At 41.8% G+C, this 22,020-nt stretch overlaps 1 long non-coding RNA gene across 1 annotated transcript in view; it reads left to right on the top strand.

Moving 5' to 3' along the window:
* LOC147194409 (uncharacterized) overlaps positions 1-19,793 on the top strand; it is a 52,455-nt gene extending 32,662 nt beyond the window's left edge. Inside the window, exon 3 of the long non-coding RNA XR_015102937.1 lies at positions 18,842-19,793. This is a non-coding gene — a long non-coding RNA (uncharacterized LOC147194409). The remainder of the gene's footprint in view (positions 1-18,841) is intronic.
* Positions 19,794-22,020: the final 2,227 nt, after the last annotated feature.

The raw sequence follows: 22,020 nt of genomic DNA, 5'->3' as shown, positions 1-22,020 counted from the left end.
TCCTCTTTTTTTTTAATTAGTTGAATAATCGAATTGGCATCCCGATGGTTTCCTTTGTTGACCGAGAACTTGTGAAGGTAAACGAGATGAAATGGTATTCATAATATTAAATGAATTATTCATAAACTCATCACTGAAATGCCATCGGGGGAGAAGACCACCCCCGTATGGCGAGGAGGTTCACATTCTTCTCATGTGTCAAAAAATATGTCAAATCTCAGGTGATGAATGGAAGAATCCTTGGGCGTTTCCCACCGACACTCCGACTTTCATTTTTCGCCTTATAGTTTCACTTTCATCTGCAGCAGCCATTGTTGGACGAATGACTAATCTTCCTTTGCCTTGTTGAGTCTTGAAGAGAAGCATTAACACTCTCGACTTGGAGAAAACCAAGCGGCCAATCTTTCTATGTAGAACTATATCTGCCATTGCGCACAATTTGCATTTTTCCCAAATTGACAAAACTACATTATGTTTCACCGAAACAGTGGCATTCACTGTAGATAAACTCAGCATTTAGAAAATATTTTTGCTGTGAAGTCATTCATCTGACTTGGGTGTAGGCAGCATGGGTTGAATTCCCGCCCAGTGTCGGCACGAATGTGAGCGTGAAAGGTTGTGCGTCTCTATAAGTGCCCTGTGATTGACTGGCGACCAGTCGGCCTCAAGTCAGCTGGGATAAGCTCCAGCCACCCGTGACCCTGAACACTGTAAGGAGGAAAGAAAATGGATGGATGCTCTAGCCGTAAATCATCAACGTTTGCCCAGCAATGCCACCAAATACAACACTGTCCAACATTTAGGATTTCCCATCGCTACAGAGCGGCTTTTAAGCCTTGCAGCCTGCACCCCTTCAATATCCCGGCAGAGTTAGTGCACCCCTCAGCTCTGCATACATCCTCAAAAAGGCAGCCCGTTGAACGGTGACATGCTACACAATTGGGGGGTGGGGGTGGGAAGGAATCGTTCCAACAATACACAAAACACGACAGCAAAACAAAAATGACTCACATGCATGGTGTAAAATTTAACTGAGGTAGTGGGTAGCAGGTCTCACACACAGATGTAAGGTTCTGACTTCGAATCTTAGATGGCGCCCTTTGCGAGCTTCGGACCGCAGAATAATTGGGCCAACTTTGAGTATTCCCCTTTCTTCCAAGTAATGTCAGCAAAGGCCCAATTCTTGTAGGTCTCTAAAACGTTACCTTTTATGTATATTACCGGATAAGCTAACGGCTCGCATAGCTTCTTCTACTTCTTCTACTACTTCTACTTCAAATACTCAGCAGTAGCATTAAGAACATACTTGGTGATTTGTTTTCCTTTCCCTGGTGTGTGGTTTCTGACAATCACCAACAACAAAAAAATCGGTTGAAATTAGAATCAGAATGTGTATCAAGCACAACATCATTAATTCAGTAACATGAAGCTAGTGGCTAGCGAGCGGGAAAAATTTCAAAATGCTGTTGTACAGAGATGGGCACTTTACCCAATTTTGCCGATGCGTCCTCTATACTCCGTCCGCGACCTGGGTACCCTTCCATCATCGTCTCTCCGTCTTTATTCATATAATAATCGTTCTCTGTCCCCGTCCGGCCTCGTCCTTTTAAAGCGTTACAGTCCTTGCTTAATCCGTCCTTTTTTTAAAAAAAAACTTCTCACTCTCCGGAATGGAGGGACGGACCGTTCGATCCCAGGGATGGAATGTCCATCTTTGCTGCTGTTGAACACCGAAACAAATGTGCCATTGTGAGATTTATGGGGCAACTATCAACTTGCCAATTTCGGTTATTTGTCTGCAGCTGTCTTCGAAACCGTGGTTTGTTCAAGGAACTGCAACATTTGTATTATTAGAAATGATCAGAGCAAATACTTTGACGGATAAGGAATTGGAAAAGCTTGTTTGGATCTTTCAACAAGGAGAGCAAAAGTCAGAATGGTAGCTCGGGCCAAAACATCTTCGGGTGACTAAAATCAGTGAGATCCGATCCCGTTTTTGGACATGAAATCTGAATGGAGTCAAAAGGCAGAAGGTTCACATTCAACTGGGGGACACATTTCTGCGGAAGCATCAAGAAAACAGTCGAAAAGTAAACTAAGCTATTTCTCAACCACCGACAGACGCTTGACTGTCTTTGACCACAAGATCAATGCAGCATCCCAACCCCCCAACCTTAAACGGAGTTCTCATTGTGTGAATCTCCTGAGGGGGTGTACACTCACCAGACACCAATCCAGGTCAGAGGCAGAGGCCTACGAGTGGGGACAGTTCACACATCCACACACATACAGAGCTTACTCTCGCCACCTACTTGTGTTACATAACAGCCTGCCTACCCGTCCACCGGGCAGATCTGCACCAGCAGAGCTTCAAACCCCCTAACAATCCACTTCTACGCCTCTCCACATGGAATCCTCGTTTCATATACGAGGACAGGTCCCGCGGGCTTCCCACGCGAGGGCTTTTTCGCTCAATGACCCAAAGTCTCTCCCAATATGGGGGGAAAAAAAAGTGAGATTTCAGGCGCTGCGTGACGGCCAAAAGGATTTTCTTTTCAAAGTAATCGTGCCCAAGCCCTGGAAAGTAGGCTTCTATTTACTGGCACGGGGAGAGACCACAGGAAGATGGTTGCATTGAGTAAAGAGACAGAATGTGGCTTTGAATAAGCCCGGGCCTACATTAGCGGCCAATTTGTATTTGGCCAAAGCCCGACTGCATGCCAGATCTTGACAGAACAAAAGGCACTTTTTGTTGGGCCGAGGTCTCTTGATGCCAAATGTGTGAAAAGTGACAATTTAGTAGTGCGGGTGTCTTCACAGAGACTAGTTAACATTAGTCGTGTGAGTATAACGTTTGCTTTTAACCTCGTTTCATAGTTCGGCTGATAAATAAAAACCCAAAACACTCCAAAGCTAATGGTTCTACGATATAGACAAGTTTGCTCTTTGATATGATCACACATTTCCTCATTGGCATCACTGGAACCCTTCTGGAGTTACATCATCCACACAAAGTGGCAAAGAAAAAGCACAACGGAGAAAGATGATGGTGAGCAGCTTTTTTTTTTAAGCTGTCATGCAGAATGGAGGACCTGTATGCCATTTGAGTTTGGTTATGCCTCTATATTGTAACAGATTGAAAATGCAGTCTGATAGATGGAGAAGGGGCAGACAGAGAGAAGAAAAGAGAAGTGCAAAAAAAAAAAAACCTAAACTAAAAGACAGAGAACAATACATTTTTTCCCAAGACCTTATTTTTTTGTGTGCTTTTGGAAGGGTGGGAATTTTGGAGTTTTGCGGGGAGCCAGCACCCATTTTTGTGGAAAATGTATTTTGGAGGTTGTTTTTTTGTTTTTTGAAGAATGTTTTCATTTAGAACACCCCCTTACTACCCCCCATGCATTTTGCTGGGTGTCAGGATTTTCGCTATTTGCTAATCCCGCACCAATAGCGGGTGTCCACTGTATTCAGCAGAATAATGCTGGCCGGAAGACTTCTGCAATAGCAAAGGTCTGTGTGGTTCCTCAGCTTACCGTCGATGGCTTTACATATTTAGACAGCAGACTAAATAAGACTGAATTCCCTCTTGAAAAGAGCGGCGAATGTTTCGTTTAATTGATTCTTTTTTGACACAAAAGGGACCTTGAATTTTGACAGCAGTCCGTTTCTACCCTGACCTAACTGCAAATTAGTCTATCACGAACTAACGCTATACTGTACGTTGATCTAAAGTAGGGGTGTCAAACTCATTTCACATTGTGGGCCACATACGGCCTCAGTAGATGTCAAGTGGGCCGGACCATTAAAATTATACCATACTCTGCTAGAAAATAACCAAAATAATATGTATTTCCTTTGTTCTGGTCTCAAGAAGCACAACAACATTAGGAAAATGTTGAAATTTAATGAACATATCTTTTACAAAACATTTCATGAAGCACTTGGATTTCCTTAGACAAATGTGCAATTTACTTTTATCATTCACATATATGCATTGCAACTGTTTCCACTGATTGTACAAAGGCAGAAAACTATAACAAGTAATTGGGATTGAAAAATATAGTCATACATTTTAAGATTAAAAGAGATTTATAAAGAAAGGAATGTTCAAACCATTTACACATGTGCATATAAAATCTCAATTTAATCCGTGCCTACACCTCAGAAACTAAGGAGAGTGCTATTAAATGTGTAAAGGAGAAAGTATTCACATGTCCTTGATAGCGACTGTTGTGTTGGGTCTGTCTCAGTGACAGACTGAGACTGCTGTTGTCTTCTTCTCTGATCAAAACAATGTTGTCTTCTACTCTGAAAGAAAACTAAACAATTCCGTGTCTTTTATGCATTTTTTCACTTTTATATGATCCTGAGGGCCTGATCGAACCTCCATGGGGGCCGGTTCCGGCCCGCGGGGCATGTGTTTGACAACCCTGATCTAAAGTCAAAATTGCAGGAAATATTTGTATTAAAAACATTTCAAGGCCATCGATCCATCCATCCATTTTCTGATCCGCTTTTCCTCACAAGGATCGAGGGCGTACTGGAGCCTGTCCCAGCTGTCTTCGGGCAGTAGGCGGGGAGACACCCTGAACTGGTTGCCAGCCAACCGCAGGGCACACATAGAAGAAGGCTGTAGCCGAAATCGAACCCTGCACCTCTGCACTGTGAGGCCGGCGTGCTAACCGGTTGTCCAGCGTGCCGCCTGCCATACATACAGTGTAAGAAAAATCAACTGAAACACAGATAAGATGGCGGTAACTGTGCATTCTTGTGCCACGTATTCTTGCACCACTGGGAAAAATAGTTCAATGCGTGTCGTTCCTCGCCTCAAAAGCGCAAATGTCAGGCAGGACATTGCAGCCACAAAATATTAGGTGACAGAATGGGCACAGCGTTGTACAGTGTCATCATTCTTCCAGTGGAGTATTTACTCGAGTTCCTCCCATCAGGCAAACCAAAACCTGAAAACAAGCCAGTCGTCTTGAGAATAGCGTCAGACTGCTGAACGAAGCACTTTTATGGCCACGGTCCTCCTCTGAGAGGAGGAGCACATGCAAAAACGCCGCCATTAGAAACGGTGTGAACTCAGCCCTGAGCAACACTCTCAACGGGCACAGCCAAGGCTATTCGCCGAGGACCAATCAGTCCCAACATGAACAAATGTCGCTCTGTAAATAACCGATGCTTCCCAAATCTTTGCAACTGAAAAGTAGAGGGCTCTTTATTATTTACACGTCACATGTGCTATCTGAGGCTCCAGCGCCCCCCGCGACCCTAGTGAGGATCAAGCGGTTTGGAAAATGGATGGGTGGATGGATGTGCTATCTGATGGCTCACTGGGGTGCTGGCATTTTATGGCCTTTTATCATTTCAGCTGACCCCTCAACCTTTTAGACAGAGGCTGGAATTTATCAGCACGGGACCAATCTTCAAAAGCATTGCTTTGATTCATTTTGATATATGAGTGATTATTCCTCACTTTCCTACTCATGTAAGGCGGAATATGGGAAAACGTTTGCACATCGGTATCTCCAAAGTTCAAAGCAGGGTACACATATACTAGCCAATTTTGAGAATGTATTCATCATTTTTCCTCGATTTTAGCAAAGGCCCAATTGCCAGCTCCCTTTAAACGGTTATCGTGAGCGATGATCCAGTCAAGTGATTTCTCCTCACCGATCACCTTGGAAAATAATTGCCACTATTGCGTCAATATTTATGATTAAAAAATTTTAAAAAACGTTTTTGGACTGGTTGTGCAGGTGAGTCCAACTTTTTTTTCCCTTGGTGGCCCGGCAAATATTTTCCACTGCGTCGCATTCAACGACATGGCTTCATAGGTTCACTCCTTTTTTTTTTTAAACTAAACTACTGCCTGTCTTTGTAGGTGAAATTGACTGGTCAGTTAACTAACAATCTGGTTATCCTAAACTTCTTTATTTGAATCACACTTGCACAAGACAGGTAACTTACTCAAAAGTAATGAGCTCTGTTACCCATGTTCCACCCCCCCCCCCCCCAAAAGGTCCAGTGCCGTATTTAGTTGGTGCTTAACAGGTTCTTACAAAGGACGTGTTTTCCACCAGCAATGAGCCAAGTAGTAGCTACAGTACATCATGACGTTGTTGTAAAGTATCTAAATGTCACTGCTTATGTCAATGTTTACCCAAGACCGCTATCTGGGCACAGCCGAAGTGGCTCTTCTGATGGGACACAATTGTGCCAGCGTTCACCGCTCAACAGTTTGTGCAAAACTACCATGTCTCCAGGGAGTCATTCCTCTACATCTGCGCCCGTCATGATGTCAGGCTGTACGATAACACAGATTTTAGAACAATATATGTGCCCCAAAATTAATATGATAAAAGCTTGCATGTCGCTGTTTTGGATCCAATGATAGAAAATAGCGGCGTGGACACAGTTATTCCGTTGTATCGAGCGGTAGTTACTTGAGTTGGTGCTACTGCGGGCTTCCGTATGGCTTCCAGGTACCGGAGCTTCCGCTGTTGTGACTCGATCATTAATGTAATATAGTAGTAGAAAGTGTAATGCATTCGTTTTTTTTCCTGGGTTCGTGAATTTCCATTTGACAGAGGTCCGTGGGTGGTAAATAAGATCTCTCCCACTGTCTCTCCTCCACTCTCTTCCTCTCCCCCCTCTTTCCCTGTGCTCTGCAACTTCAAGTCACTGCGCTACCTGGTGTCGAAACGCCTGTCATTACAAGGATCCGGCCCGCGGGCCGTAGTTTGCGCACCACTGCAATAGAGCATCTTTAATCGAGTATATCCGTTTTCAAGAGCAACATTTGATTCCCAGGAACATTGGCCTTGAAATGTAGAATGGTGAGTTCATGAGTCCGCAGTCTGCATTTTGATATTGAGAAATGGCCTCTGAATTTTTGGGCAGGATGGGACATTAGCCCAATTTCTTTCCTTGCCGTTTGTGAGGGCTAACGCATTTTAACATACGGTGAGGATATTTAATTAGATCGATCGATCTATCTATCTGTCTATATCTAAATCTATATTTATTTATTGGAAAAGCCACATACGGGTAAATATTCAGCCACTATGTGCCAAAGAATGTCAATCTCCCGGCTGACCTTCCAAACTATCGAAGGCCCGCTCTGTTTTAGATGTTCCAACCAAAGCGGAAGAGCGATGGTCGGCCTTGAGGGGCTGTAGAACATACAGTTCACATAGCCCCACCGCATGATACGACGCCTGGGTCAAGGCCAGTGGGATTCAGCTGTGGAACAACTTTCGGTTATTCCATTAAGTCCAAGCAGGAAACGGGGGCTATAAACAGCAATGGGGGTCCCGTTACACTTCCTCTCTACTGATTCCCTGAGAATCAAACAAAACTCTCTTCGGAGTAAACAAAAGAAATGTGACCAAAATATCTCAGTTCGAACATTTCATCTCATGGAGAAAATGAGGGGAAAAAAGGAGGTGGCATTTTGTCTGAGGTAGCAAACAGAAGGCCACAAAAGCATGTCAGAACACCATCCAAACAATGACACTGCCAAAAGGAATGTTGGACCTCAGTGATAAGACTCTTGTTTAACACTAACCCTGACACAAAAAAAAAAACATGCAGAAAAACAAACTGAATGAAGGGACCAAAGCTCACAAACGCCCTTGAAGAGAGCGAGAAGGAAAAAAATGTGACTTGTCCCTAAGCTATTAAGGAATTACATTGAATTTCCACAGCCCCGCATCCTTTAAATAGTCCGCGTGCTCTCAGTGACACACTTCTCCTGGCTTCTCATTTACAGCCAGCGTGTGTATATACAGGTCACACTTTCTCTATCAGGAGGGGGTTTTTTTCTTTCCGCTGGAAAAAAAATCTACACATTGTCAAAGAAAAGAGGGCAGCCAAAACCAGATCACTGCTTCTCCAAACACTGATGCACAGATATGTTGATTTTTTTTTTTTTACTACAATCCCTCTTTGAGAAGTGTGGTCAAGTCACTCGCATTCCGAAGGTATCTATTTAATTTATATTTAATTAATAATCTATCGCACAGTCAGTGTCCATATTTTTGTATGAAAAAGTAACTTCCTGTTCTGTAATTATCATGGCACATCTCAAATTTTCAATAATTGCTCATACAATGCATTATGACAGTGGTTCCTAAGTTTTGTTGTTGTCTTTTTTTTAATCTTGTGAACTCCCAAACCTTTTGTCATTGCATGAGTAGGCCCTCATTCACTGGTGTTGATAATTTTCCAAAAGTAGAACATAACAAGCATTTTGATCATTTCATTTTCAGGAATGGTCTTTTTTTTTTTTAGCTCAAATGAAACAAAAAGAAATATATTGCCTTAAAATAAAAATAAAAAGGAAAAATCCCTCTTTATATATATATATGATATAATATATATTAATATTATTGAAATAGTTTGATAATTAATAATTCAAAAATCCTTCTTTATTTATATTTATATATATATATATATATATATCCTTCTTGGGATATATTCAATTCAAAAATCTTTCTCTATCAAGAAGGATTTTTGAATTATTAAGTATCAAACTATTTTCAATAATAGTTCCTTTCAGTAATTCCCCATTAAAAGGGCAACAACCTTTAAATATGTGTACCCGTACCCCTGGTTGGGAATCATAGCATTACAGTAACACGCCGCCAACATGCTGCGGGGGCCAACTTCAAAATAAAAGGCAAACACGGAACTCATGTCCATGTATTAATTCTTCGGCTTTGATTTTGAAGGAGGCCCTCGCAGTCCTTCGGCATCGTGCTAGCGCATAGTATGAACAATTTCTGTAGACTCATCTTCCCGATGGCACTACTTCTCGAGGGCTCGTTTCACCCCTACATTCCGACGTGTTGCAGACATAATGGCCTCAGACAACCACGTCTACTCCATGGAGACTTCATTCTCTGTACTATCCTCCCCAACCTGGGCAGAATCTTCCCACAGCTTGTCACGGGACTGCTGGCAGGATGAAGGGACTTGGAGGCATATGCGACTTTCCATCTGTTGCTCGCTTGTCGCGATCCAAAAACCCCTTCCTCGGTCGTCGCTGGCCATCTGTTTCCAGCCTTACCCCACTGGCAGGAAACATGAGCACTTCCAAGCGACATAGGATAGGATGATGATGCACACTTTGGGGGAAAAAAAGCGGGGTGGGAGTGGGGGGTGAAATTTGATTGAGCTTCCTGAGAGTTACTCATTGTAAGCAATTAATGAATACCACAGGGTGGATGAAAAGCGGTTGAGAGGTTTGTTGTTGGGCACTGCAAAGCAAACATCAAATGAGAATTCTGCCAATGATACATTCGAGCAGTGATTTGGCATGATTGCTACTTGGCAACAGTTGATTGAACTCCCGTAGTTGATTCTGTAGTAACTGCAGTAGTTTTCCGGCCTGAAGAAGAGCAACACGGTGTATGCTATTCAATGTGGGGCTATAACCAAGCAGATTTTCCAAGAAATGTTATTCTACAATCTGTTTAATTGACTGTCAAAATGATCAATACATATTTATGATAATCAATGAATCATTAAGACACCTTTTTTCATTTAACATTTCCAAATGGTCAGAATTTGAGCGTCACAACAGTAAACTACAAATTTCTCTCGTCCTCCGTGAAAGCAGACAGATTATCTTTGGGTTGAATCAAATTAAATGTGCATCAAGTGTATCAATGTGCTACTTTATACAGAAACAACCATTCACATTTTCCACAAATGGGCAATTTGCATTTGAGAAAAAAACCCATCACGTTTCCACACAGGAGGGCCACAGCCGAGGTTAGAACCCAGAACTAACTGAGAGGCAGACACTAACTATCCTGCCAACCATACACCATCCTGCCTATCATCTCATCCAATTAACATTAACAACAACAATTGAGACATTGGTTGAATTCTTGAGTCAAATGTCACTTAGGACTACACGGTTCATGGTGGAGACGTAAGCCATATCAGAATTTGCCATTTGGAACCAAACTGAACTATCGAGCTCTCCAGCACACTTACTTCCGACTACATAAAATACATGATTCAATTTCTCTTTCAGAGTTCACATCAAACAGCAAAGGATGCTAAATACCTCTGATAATTCACTCCCTCCTTTGTAGTCTTCATTTTAGAATATTGTCAAAGTACCATTAATGGATGAAAGTGCTAAAAGGAGCCTTTCATGCGCGGTCGGAACAAGTCATGAAAAGAGCAAAGACTTGTGGTCTGTCAGTTGAGTTAAAAACTCTTAAAGCTAATTTGTATGTCCATTCATACTGTCAGAATATGATTGACAACAGGCAAGCCACTACCATTTGCTCTTAAAAGATGTGTCATTTTTATCTACATTGTGGGGGGGTTTTTTTTTGGTTTGTTTTGTCCTGGGGGGGGGGGGGGGTTGTTGGGTTTTGTTTTTGCTGTTACGCATTTAATTTTGGTTGATTGTTTCCTGTTTTACTCCCACTTCTGTAAGCTTCATAGGGTGCTACCTTTTTGGAAACAGATTACTTTGATTTGGAGCTGTTGTGACTGGTGTTGAATACATCTCTCTGTGACGCTTTGACAAAAAGGAAGACAGAATCAGAACTTTGTGTTATTGAAGGAGCCCTGATGTTTGACAAAAGGCAGCACAGAGTGAAGATGCACACTGCTGTGTTAGCTAGCTACGGTACTTGTTGGCTAACTTTTTGTGTACCAAAGACTTGTCTGCAACTAGCGCTGTGTGCAAAATGACTAGTTAGCTAGCATATGCTTGTCACATGAAACGGTATTGTTGATTAAATGTGTGTTATAATTAACATTTTATGTTACATTAGTAGCCGTTTTCATTTCAATTAAAAAGATTTTACTGGAATAACTTGACTGCATGATGATTGGACTTTGAGGTACCATTGTACTACTCTAAGTCTTTGTTAAGAAATAAGCTCGCTCTTGACCCTTCCGCATTCAAAACACACGCAAAAAATAAGCTGCCCGTCACTGCGAGAGAGAGCGTCTTTGTTCCACAGCACAATGGAGGACATTCTGCTGCAAAGGACAGGGTCACACATTGAATGTGGCAAAGCTGCAATGTGTGGAAAAGGCACTTCAGGGCCAAGCAGAGACCTCCGGGCCCTCAGTCTAAGGCTCTGTTTACAACTCATCTCCGTTGACCTGTGCTCAAGCGTCGTCAGCCCAGGGAGATAATGAATGAAACTGTCCAAGCTAGTCACACCACAGCCTTTTTTGTCTTCTTGAGAATGTGGAGTATGTCAAGCCCGCCTATCTGGTACGCATCTGTCATGAGAGGGGAAATCAGTTTGACTTCTGAAAATAAACATGTGATGTAAACGTGAGATGTCAGGGGTGCTTTTTCGAGTACCATTAAACAAGTATTAAACACTGCTGAAATTTGACATGCGCTGGTTTTCAGATTCTACCGCACATCTGAAAATGTCTCCGGGTGGATGCAAGAAAGAGGCTTGCAATTTATCAATCCCCATTTGGACGAGCCAAGACGGGCGCTTCATAAGGTGCTCGGATGAATCAGTGTTTCTTCACATCCACTGAAAGCGTGACAGTGGTGCCGCAGACCTCTGAGTCACATGAGACCCATTCATTAAAGCTATTCCTGCTTTTAGTCATCGGATCAATGTCTTGTCAAATACTGAGCTGCAGAATGTCTGTTATATGAGACTTTTTTTTTTTTAATATTACTTTTGAGTTGAACCAATATGATACAGCAGAATACTAATAAGATAAAGGACACGTTGAGGAAATCCACAACTGATCCTGGCCGAGGTCCAACTAAGTACTCTGCATCATTTTCTAAATTGACATTACAAAATCTCAGTTATTCACTTAAAGTCTACTTCAATACAGACGAAAGTCGAATCAAATATCAGGCTCGTCACCGAGGCTAGTACGTGCATAAAATAAAAACAAAATGGCATATGTCAACATGTTGGCCAACCAGTAAACATTTTTCAAGATCAGCACACAAACAACCACACAAATGGAATCATTACTCTGATCATTAATCCTTGTTAGGGGAGGCAAGTGACCCCCAACCTTGATTGAGCCAAGGCACATATTTTACGTTCGAAAAATCGCACGGCACTCCGCCAAACAATATTGCCACAAAAAGAGGTCAATTTCATACTTTTTGCCATCTAATAGATCATTTATTTGTTCTTTCTGTCACTATAAATTGTTGGCATAGAGATATGTACAAAAAACGTTAATTGTTATTAATAAATAATTTTCTCACCAAGAGAAATTTAATAATGTCACCGTCAGAGCTCTCAGGACACACTAATATGCCCCGGCACACTTGTTGGGAATCACTGGGGTAGGCGAATGCAAACTCCCTGCTAAAAGCGACATTCATAGTAGTAATTGGTTTGTTTCGATGAAAAAAAAAAAAAAGAACAAAATAATATCGAAAGTCATTAGAAGTAGCTGTAGTGGTCATGATAGTTCAATGCATTGCATTTGCCAATGAGTAACTTTCAATAAGGCATACAATAAAAGCGAAAAACAGCTTTTTATACTTGTTGATTTCCCACAGCTCAGGCAAACAATCGCCTACAAACTTTATAACTACTCGCCAATGCAACTTACTTGCAGAACAAAAAGAGCTTGATAATATTAGAAAAGTTAGCAGCTGTAGTCAATATGAAAAATATAAAGTTGCAGTGGTCAGGCAGCTACTAGGAAGCTAGCAGTAAGCTACTCCAACAATGTAACGTGTAATGTAATGTGTTCAAAATTGCGTGGCGGCCACCTCCAGCTACTTTTGTGTTGCCCACACCAAGACCGATTGATATCGCGCGACATAGCATAGCGCTCCAGCTGTGCTGATTGAGCGATTGATGTCACCGTGTGGCAGCTTTGTATTTTAACTGTAGTGGCAGCGTCGCGCCACTGTGGAGGCGCTATATCAACAGCAAAGCACGGGAAAGGCTTGCAGCAACTACCGGAGAAGTAACAGATCGAATCCTGTTTTTCCCTCACTAGTCGGTGCTATCGGCGTGCTGACTTTCCCTTGCAGATTTCACAAATAGGGAAATATTGCCTGCTTTTTTTGCATCGAAGCATGTCACGTACCTTAAAATAAGAGCTTCCTTCGTGTCAAAGTAATGTTTATGATTTTTAGCGTTGCAGATGTGGCAGGGAAAATCAGCCACTTTTCTTTAAAAAGTGACCGTGACAAGTCCAGGTGAAACAGAGCAGAAAAACGGAGGCAACGGGCAGTTAAAATATAATAATTCACGGTAGTGACAACGTGGAAATTTGGTCTGAAACACTGGTGATACCGAGGGTCGGAATGTAGGACAGGACGAGTCGGCGGGGCGAGGCTACATCAATCTGTTTCCAATTAGGAACATAAAGCAAAGTCAACGTGTACGTGATTGAAACATTATTTTTGATTCCTCTTTGCTTATCGTCTTCAACACACATGAGCCAGTGGCTTTGACAAGCAGGGGCTGGACATATTTACCTGGCTCAGGCATACGACATGAAGAAGACAGGCACTGTTATTTATGCCAAAAGCGCTGGGCCCAAACACAGCAGGCAACCGCCGCTTCCCTTGTGAAACAGCCATCAACCAACTACAGGTGGGACACATTAAAAAGACATAAGGTGACAGCTATTCAAAAAGCAGCAGAAGAGAAGGAGAAGTATAAGGGCGCTAGTACTTAACTAATAAAGTTACAAAAACTAAAATAATATATTTTAGATATATTGTTTTTTTTGCTTTTTTTAACGGACGACATTGCAGCATGCTATTGGAGCACTTCCTACTCCTTTGAACATAATTGTGTTGTATGATGACCGATTTCTCTTTCCTTTTTACTATTTTACTTACCTTACTTTCAGTCCATTTATTACTATATATGTTTTTATGTTCAATAAATAAACAAACAAACAAACAAAGGTGGACATGGACCACAGAAGCACTTGAAGGCAGCTTCAAAATATTCTATGAGTGTCTCAAACAAAAGTGGCCCAACCACACAAGCTTTGAGTCCATCATTCTCCTATGCAAGTTTTAATAAACGAATGATTTAACACGATGATGGTCGTGTTGTTTTTGGAACTCTTAACTTAAAGTACGTTCCCCATAAAAGAAAGCGAGTCCGTACAATTTACAGAATACATGCATGTCATGGCGTACGGTCAGGATGGTACCACGTCTGCCTCAATTTGAGCCGGGAAAAAGCCTGTAATAGAATGCGATTTATCAATGCAGCCATGAAAAAAAAATTGCATATGTAAATAATATAGCCAACTCCGAATGAACAATTTTAATTTGACCTACCCACTAACGAGCACATCAAAATTAATCATAATCTTAATGCCTCGGGCCATTAAGACTTGCAAGGCTAATGCCAGCCTGAGAATGGTAGTAATGGTATTAGGTTTGTTTCCAAGATATTTTATTCAAGATATTCCAAGATATATTTCTTTAAAATGCCAGCAGAAAAGATGAAATCTAGTAAAAATGATCAGGCAGAAGCAATTGCTGTAGAAAGCCACTCTGCCTCAGTCAAACCATGCTTTCTAAAAGATTAAATAACCGACTTACTAAAGGTTAATGCTTGCAAAAATGGGCGGAAACTTGGTTGCTCACAGACAGGGTTGCATCTGCCAAACAAACGTAATAAACTATGCAGATATTTTGCATGCCGGTCACCAGAGGAAGTCATATCACCTACAGCAAAACAAAATTCCTTTTAACTCTGCATTCTTGCATCTGTGTCATTTCAGCGACTGTGAAAAACGGTGGTGGCCTCATCTGCTGAAGTCTTTCGATTAATTTCATCACGTCAGACTTGATTTTGTGCTTGCAGTGCCCCCCCACCCCCACCCCATTTTGAATTGTGAAAACCATCAGAGCTCCCTCAAGCACAAAACCCTTTTTTTACACCTCGTGTCAACGTCTCACACAATCCATTAGAGTGAGTGACCACACAATTTAGAGGCCGCTATTTGGGATCTTAATAACTAAGGCCCAGCATTTTGCATTATCGGCTCCCACCATCGCTGTATAATACGAACTGAGAGACTTAATTTCAGACAAAAACAGCATCGTAACGGTGAGACGGCCAGCGGTATCGACTGACCTTTCAAAAACAAATGCTGTCCCCAATCCATCATCGGCTTAGATATACATTTTGAAATGTAATGAGGGCCATTGTGAACACTTTCCTTGCCAGTTTCCTGACGCAGATGGCTAGCAGTGACAAAAGTAAACTTGCCTTGTCGAATCAAATTGAAAACCCCAAGACGAAACGCACACAGACACAAGTGTTTCACTCCTGCTGCCTCGTTTAACTCGAACCTTAAAAGGGCTTTTCACTGAAAATGCATGTCACCCATAACTGCCATCATGAACAACATTAGAGGCTCGTAACGCTACAAAAATGTAACGACAGTTATACACACCATTTTTAGCCATCTTACTGTTTTGCGGAAAATGATCATCAAAAGTAAGCAGCAATATTCCAAAAACACTTTATCCAAATACAGGGCGGTCCTCGGATTTTCGACGGTACCAAGTGAACATATGACATTTTGGGGTTACAAAGCGCATTCACAATGCGCCATTTCGGAACATGCTGTTCTCTGGCACAAGCAGGTGTGCTGTTTTCATCCAACTGTCATACATTCATGGCTTGCAAGGGTTTTCGTACAAATATTCAAATTTTGGCTTTCCGACTACATTCGCGTTGTTTGGATTATGTTGCCGCCATAGGAACACAAGTCCTAAACCGCGCCATTTCCTGTACAAGCGGTGTCATTAAAATACAGTTCATTGAGATGTGTTGGTGTTTTGACATTTCTCTTTCAGATTTCGACAGTTCATCTTATATTTTTTTGCATTAATTGGTATTAGGAATTAGGTCACTTTGAAGCAATTGTTGACACTGTCTGAACTTGTATGCTGTCCGAAGAAGTAATTTGTAACGTCAGCTCAGGAAATGCAGTATACATGCTCCGGCACAACTCCTGTGGGCAGTATTATTTTTATCAATACAGCACTGGCCTGGAAGTGGGAGTTCAGAACATTCAAAGGAATAAAACAACAACAGTTAATAGATTCACTGATTATTAATAATTCAGTAAATTGCGTGGAATTGATCTTTTGATTAAATTGGCTTTGACCAGCAGAGGCGCTGCTGAGTCAGAGTGCCGTCTGAATGCAACGTCCCGTCCCCTATGGGTAAGATGAGCTCCAGCCAAACTATGGCACAAATCCTGTGCGAAGTATCATTCTGTGTATGAAACACTGGCCCGGAAACAGGAATTTACAACATTCACCGGACAAGAAAAAAAAAAAAATTCATGGATGAATTGATTGTAGCGAATTCGGTCAATGCTGCAGAATTGAGCACACTACTAGTGGGCTGTCTGAGGTAGTCAACATGACATCAGCTATCGAAGCACAACACCGACTTGGAGGAATTAAGAGATTCTCACATATGGTCAAAGAAAATATGATGCATCTATATCAATAAAAATGTATTGTGTTGTATTGTATCAATCAATGTGATTCAGTGTTCATTTTCTCCATGAAGATAGTAAAAAGCCCACGGCTAATTATCATTGCTTGTGACTTGCAGATCACACATTCTTCACATGATCTTGGCAACTGTCTGAAAAGAAATGCGTAAACAACATTAGAGTAATAAATTAGCCTAACAAATTCGGAGGTATCATGACTTCAGCAGACAGCTCCGAAGTTAGAAATCTTTTTTTTTTTTTTTGCCTTCCCTATTTGCTCTGTGAGCACACGGCATGTCACTGAGAAGATGTATTAGTCATGTTTTACAATCCCAAGCATCGCTCGGAGGCATCAGTGGGCTTTCAGGTGACAGCCCCTTGCACTGGCATAGGATCGCTCTATGCTGTTTGGAGTTTCCAGCTTTGGAGGGGAAAAAAAACAGCCGCGACTCAAGGTAGAAGAAGAACGCCCTGAAAAACACAACCTGCTCCCAAGAAAGTTAACGGTCAACTTTGGAGGTGAAAACTGCAGCAGAAGAGCTACATTGCAACCACGCCATGCACATTATCAAGAAATTCTTCATCTTTAATTTATGTGCTAGTTATACAAAGGGATAATTGAGGGAGCAAAGCTTGTGCTGACCAGAATATAAAGCAGAAAATACAAAGATTACATCAAACAAAATAAAAAAGACCATTATGAAGAAATGTGTGTGAGAATAATAGCATGAATGAATTACAGTTTTAACAAAGACTCAGACCCGGTTTTAAAATATGGGTGCCCCAATCTGATGTGAATATCACATATCGGTCAGATATCACAAAAAAAAAACAACAACCAGGTATCGGCTCATATCGGACTGCATCAAAAATCTCCGGTGTCGGCACTCCGATACAATCAGTCCATTCCCGATTCTGCTGTAATTTGTATTTACTGACTTTATTGAGGCTACTTTTCAGGGTCCTCTAATTTAATATTTACTGAATCTTGTTCTGTGATAGGCTCCAGGGTATACTTTGCAGTGTTTCTCACTCGGTCCACATTATAACGAAAGTCAATTTATTTTAATCGGTACCAAGTAAATAGGCATTAGGGCTGAGGGACATTTGACCACATTCGCTATCTTTTAGCGATCTGCGCCCACTATTAAGTGTCACAAATGACTGACGTTTTCTCTGTTAACCGAGTTCTGGGGCTCAACGTCTAATGAATGTTAAATATATGGAGAATGAAAGGTGTTATATAAGCAACGGATGAAAGCATCCTGTCCGGAGATGCGCCTTCCAGAGCCGGCGGCTTCACAAGAACAAAAATCCACCTTTGTGCTGCATCATCAAGGCTACATCACAAAGATGCACATCAGCAAGTCAATTGGCCTCTTTAGTGGAATATTAATAGAGTAGAATGAGCTGATCATAAAGAACAGTTGCTTTGACTCTGAATCTCCTGCAATTAGCCGGACCTCTTCTTCAATTTCCAGTCACGTTGCAAATTTTTAGAGAGGTGAAACAACAAAAATGCTTTGCCGACGAGCGGTGCGCGTTATATGCAGTATATGCGGTGGACGGTATACATTTGCCCTTCAGTAAGATGACACTTATTGACATCATCGTGTCTGCCTCCGTGTGAAAAAGGCTTTAAGCAATAACTGACCACAAAGCCGAAGGAGCTGCCAGTCACACATCGGCTTATATCGAACAGTCACCCATTCTCCCTGCTTTCCCAAATTCTTGGGAACTACTGAGCGAATACTAAGTGCTAAGCTAAACTTGAGCCATACAACCTATGAGCTGTGGCTTGTTCGGCAGCGCGGATAAACGCAACCTTCCACGGTCACGAACACTTGCCTGGATGGCGGCAATGGACGGTTATATGGCCGAAAATTCATGTAAGGATAATTCAATACCTTCACGGTAATGATAGCGTAACAAAGATTTATAATGGAAGTATTTTGGAATAGGTTGTATGATCCTTTATCAAAGATAAATAGATGGGGGGGGGGGGGGGTATTAAAATAGGAAATAACATGTATTTTGAACAGGAATTGTGCGTATTTCAAAAGTAAAAATATAAACTTTGCACCGTAGTGGGCAAACCAAATAATAGCATACAACAATATTCTATGTATTAATATACTTTCAACCAGGGGGCGGCAACCCAAAATGTTGAAAGAGCCATATTGGACAAAAAAAAAAAAGAAATATGTCTGAAGCCGCAAAAAATGAAAAGCCTTATAATGAAGGGAACACATGCCATGCCGTATGTATTAATATTAGCTATAATAGCCTCCTATCAAAATGACTAAGTTGGCTACAAATACACAATGAGCCTTCATTATTAATTTTTTTTTTCCTGCAGTGCATCTGGAGAGCAGCGGTGCACAACCTTTTTTGACCGAAGATCTACTGTTCGATCAAGCAACCTCCCGCGATGGACCCGTTACCGCACACGCGCGCACTCACCAAGGATGCCATCATGAACAACAGCCATAAAAGCCGCTAAGATGAATGAGGCATGGGATGGGACGCACTTTTGCAGCGTGTTAACTATCGTAGCTCACGTATGCCATTTAAAAATGCTTCTCTCGGACCTCCGCATTCACATTCTTTGCCAGTACCCTCGGTGAATTGTACATGAAATGCTGCTTTTCTTTACAACAGCCACCTGACTGACATCTCACCATGCTAATAGGAATGTGTGTCGCAGGCTATGCCGCAAATCCTCGCGGGCAGAAATGTTTAAATTTGAGATTTATTCTACAAATTTTTACAGCATTGGGAAACATTAAGAATGTTTATGTCATGTTTGTCCTCTTACAGAAACATTTTTGAAAAAGCTCCAGGTAGCCAACTAGCGCATGCGGCTCTTGAGCCGCAGGTTGCCGACCCCCGCTTTAAACCATAGAGGCCCCTCCTTTTGTGTATTAATTCATCTCCGGTTTCTGGACTTGTCCCGTCTATCATATTTTCTCTCTTGACAGCTGCCGCCCGAGCTGGCCGCACCACCGTCAAATTTGCCTGAAGACAGTTTTACACCGAGGCAGTTGTGATGACATAATCGACAAATGATTGATGATTTGGTTGGTTGAGTCCAAATTTTGTGTCAGCCAATCACAAGTCATGGGAGGTAAAGGTCAAGCACCCGATACCTATTCGGTAAACTCGCTAATCTCAAAATCCAAATGAAACTAATGTGCAATATGTTCAATCCAGAACATTTTAAACGCATCTGTAATAGCGGAACATATGGCAACAACCCATCACGAAATACGGACAAAGTGGAACACTTGGGATCGCATGTGCAGGTCTCGTTTAGGTCAGGCTAATAAAGATGCGAGAACAGCTCAGATTTGGACAAATCATTTAAGTACATTTTGGTATTCATGACGTTTTAGAACTCTTGCTCGCAGCGATGCAGATTACATTTTTGGCCACTTATGCAAGCAACTTTGATTAGCTGTGAAAGCACTGAATCATCTCGGACCACTTAGTACTCCCACACTGTAGTTTTAGCGCTGCCATTTTGTCCACTCCCTGACCTGGTCATTCTTGCATATTATGCTGAATTATGATATGAGCTTGTGTAATTTGCAAGAGGTTTGTCACATACAAGGAAAAAAGAGAAAGAGGGAGGACATTACATGATCTGTACTACCAATTGGAAATGCAACAAGCATGCAGCACACGAACAATGATTATTCAAACTGTGTCGCCAAATAAATTGAAGGTCTTATTGACAAACAAAACCGCAGGGAGACCTTAGTAAGACAAGAATTCATTTTGTAAAGGCTGCAATTTCTATTCAGTCTTTCTTCTGTGTTTGCAACTAAATGCGTGACCCACTGGTTGGTTCCTTAGCAACAGACTCTGAAATGATGCGAGACTGAAGGGCAAAAGAGATTTGGTGCAGTTTCTCTTGTGCAGGTGAAGGCAAGTCAGACGCTTTTTGCCGCTCGTGAAAAGCTCTCAAGGTTACAGTCAAGGCCCATCTCATTTAGATGCGGGAAGAAAAAAAAACACAAAAAAAAACAATTGCGCTAAGCTAATGCAGGTCGCACAAAATTACCAGTTAATCCTGTTCGAGTGTGCCTCTGAATGGTGTGGAATACCAATAAACTATTTTTCCTAGATAGGCGATAGGTTAACGGCAATATTGTGATATTAAAATGGCCACGATATTGTCGTCGTTATGTCACGATGTTAAAATCGCTACATCTGTTACATAGGCCAGGTTATGTTCCATTTGTGCAGTTCCACCACACTGGTGGTTTGTTTATTAGTGCAGTTTAATTTGAATTGGGCCACCTATGTTTAAGACCCATGCTAATTGCATGATGAACGGGAATGAAAAACGTTTGAGTTCCTTCACAAATTGACTAGATTCACAACGTGTGCGTGCAATAGCAAGTAAGTGCCTCAATATTAAGTGTTATTGGTGTTACCAGCTGAACGCAGCATTGTGAACAACATAGACCATGATACGATGTGTCGCTGGGCCAATAGGAGCACTTTTCTTGTCACTGCTGTTATACACAAAAGCATAATGTTGTGCTTTTTTGCCAATGTGTTTTTTTTTTTTTTTTGCTACAATATTGTGAGCTTTTTTTTCGTCAACTCCCCTGCAATATCGTGATAATTATTGTAACCTGAGGTTCATATTGTGAAAATATCGTATTGTGACGTTCGAATATAGTTACATCCCTAATAGGCAACGGAGGTGAGGAACTGGTTGAAGTCAGCTTTTGACCATTGCAAATGTGCTGTAATTAAATAGGTCCATGAATTGATTTTTTAAAAAGTAGATTTAGAATTCAGTATTCACCTGTTGCTTCAAGCGTGACCGTTGTGCTTCTGCTCTCACTAGATGTCTACAGTGCATGAGAGTGATGTAATTCGGCAATGTTACTGGTTGCAGAGTTAAAACACCGCAGCGGTTAAGATTCATCCATCCGACCATCTTCTAATCCGCTTTATCCTCACGAGGGTCGCGGGGGGCGCTGGAGCCTATCCCAGCCGTCTTCGGGCAGTAGGCGGGGTACACTCTGAACTGGTTGCCGGCCAATCGCACATAGACAAACAACCATTTGCGCTCACAATCACACATAGGGACAATTTGAAGTGCCAAATCAACCCGCCTTCCATGTTTTTTGGAGTGTGGGAGGAAACCGGAGCACACAGAGAAAACCCGCGCAGGCACGGGGAGAACATGCAAACTCCACACAGGACCTGTGCACTGTAAGGCCGACGCGCTAACCAGTAGGCCACCGCGCCGCCCTGCAGTTACGATTCATGCAGCAATATTTTTTATTCTCATTTTTAGTCATATGTTTCCGTTTGCTTCAAGCCATAACAGCAACAGCAGTCCAGACAAAATGAATCGAGTGTTGCCGCAGTTCTATGAAACACTATTTTACATACTAGTAATGGTCTGGGGATTGTTTAAAACTTTACCGAGATGCAATTATTGCATTTCCAGCGGAGTCATAACCCCGTACGATACAATTCATAGTGAGTAAAACTGGAGTTCAAAACAATAAT

Source organism: Hippocampus guttulatus, chromosome 14, assembly GCF_054856545.1.
Source record: "Hippocampus guttulatus isolate MCC_2025c chromosome 14, RoL_Hgut_1.0, whole genome shotgun sequence".
Classification (NCBI taxonomy): domain Eukaryota; kingdom Metazoa; phylum Chordata; class Actinopteri; order Syngnathiformes; family Syngnathidae; genus Hippocampus; species Hippocampus guttulatus.
This window is presented reverse-complemented; position numbering and strand designations above follow the sequence as displayed.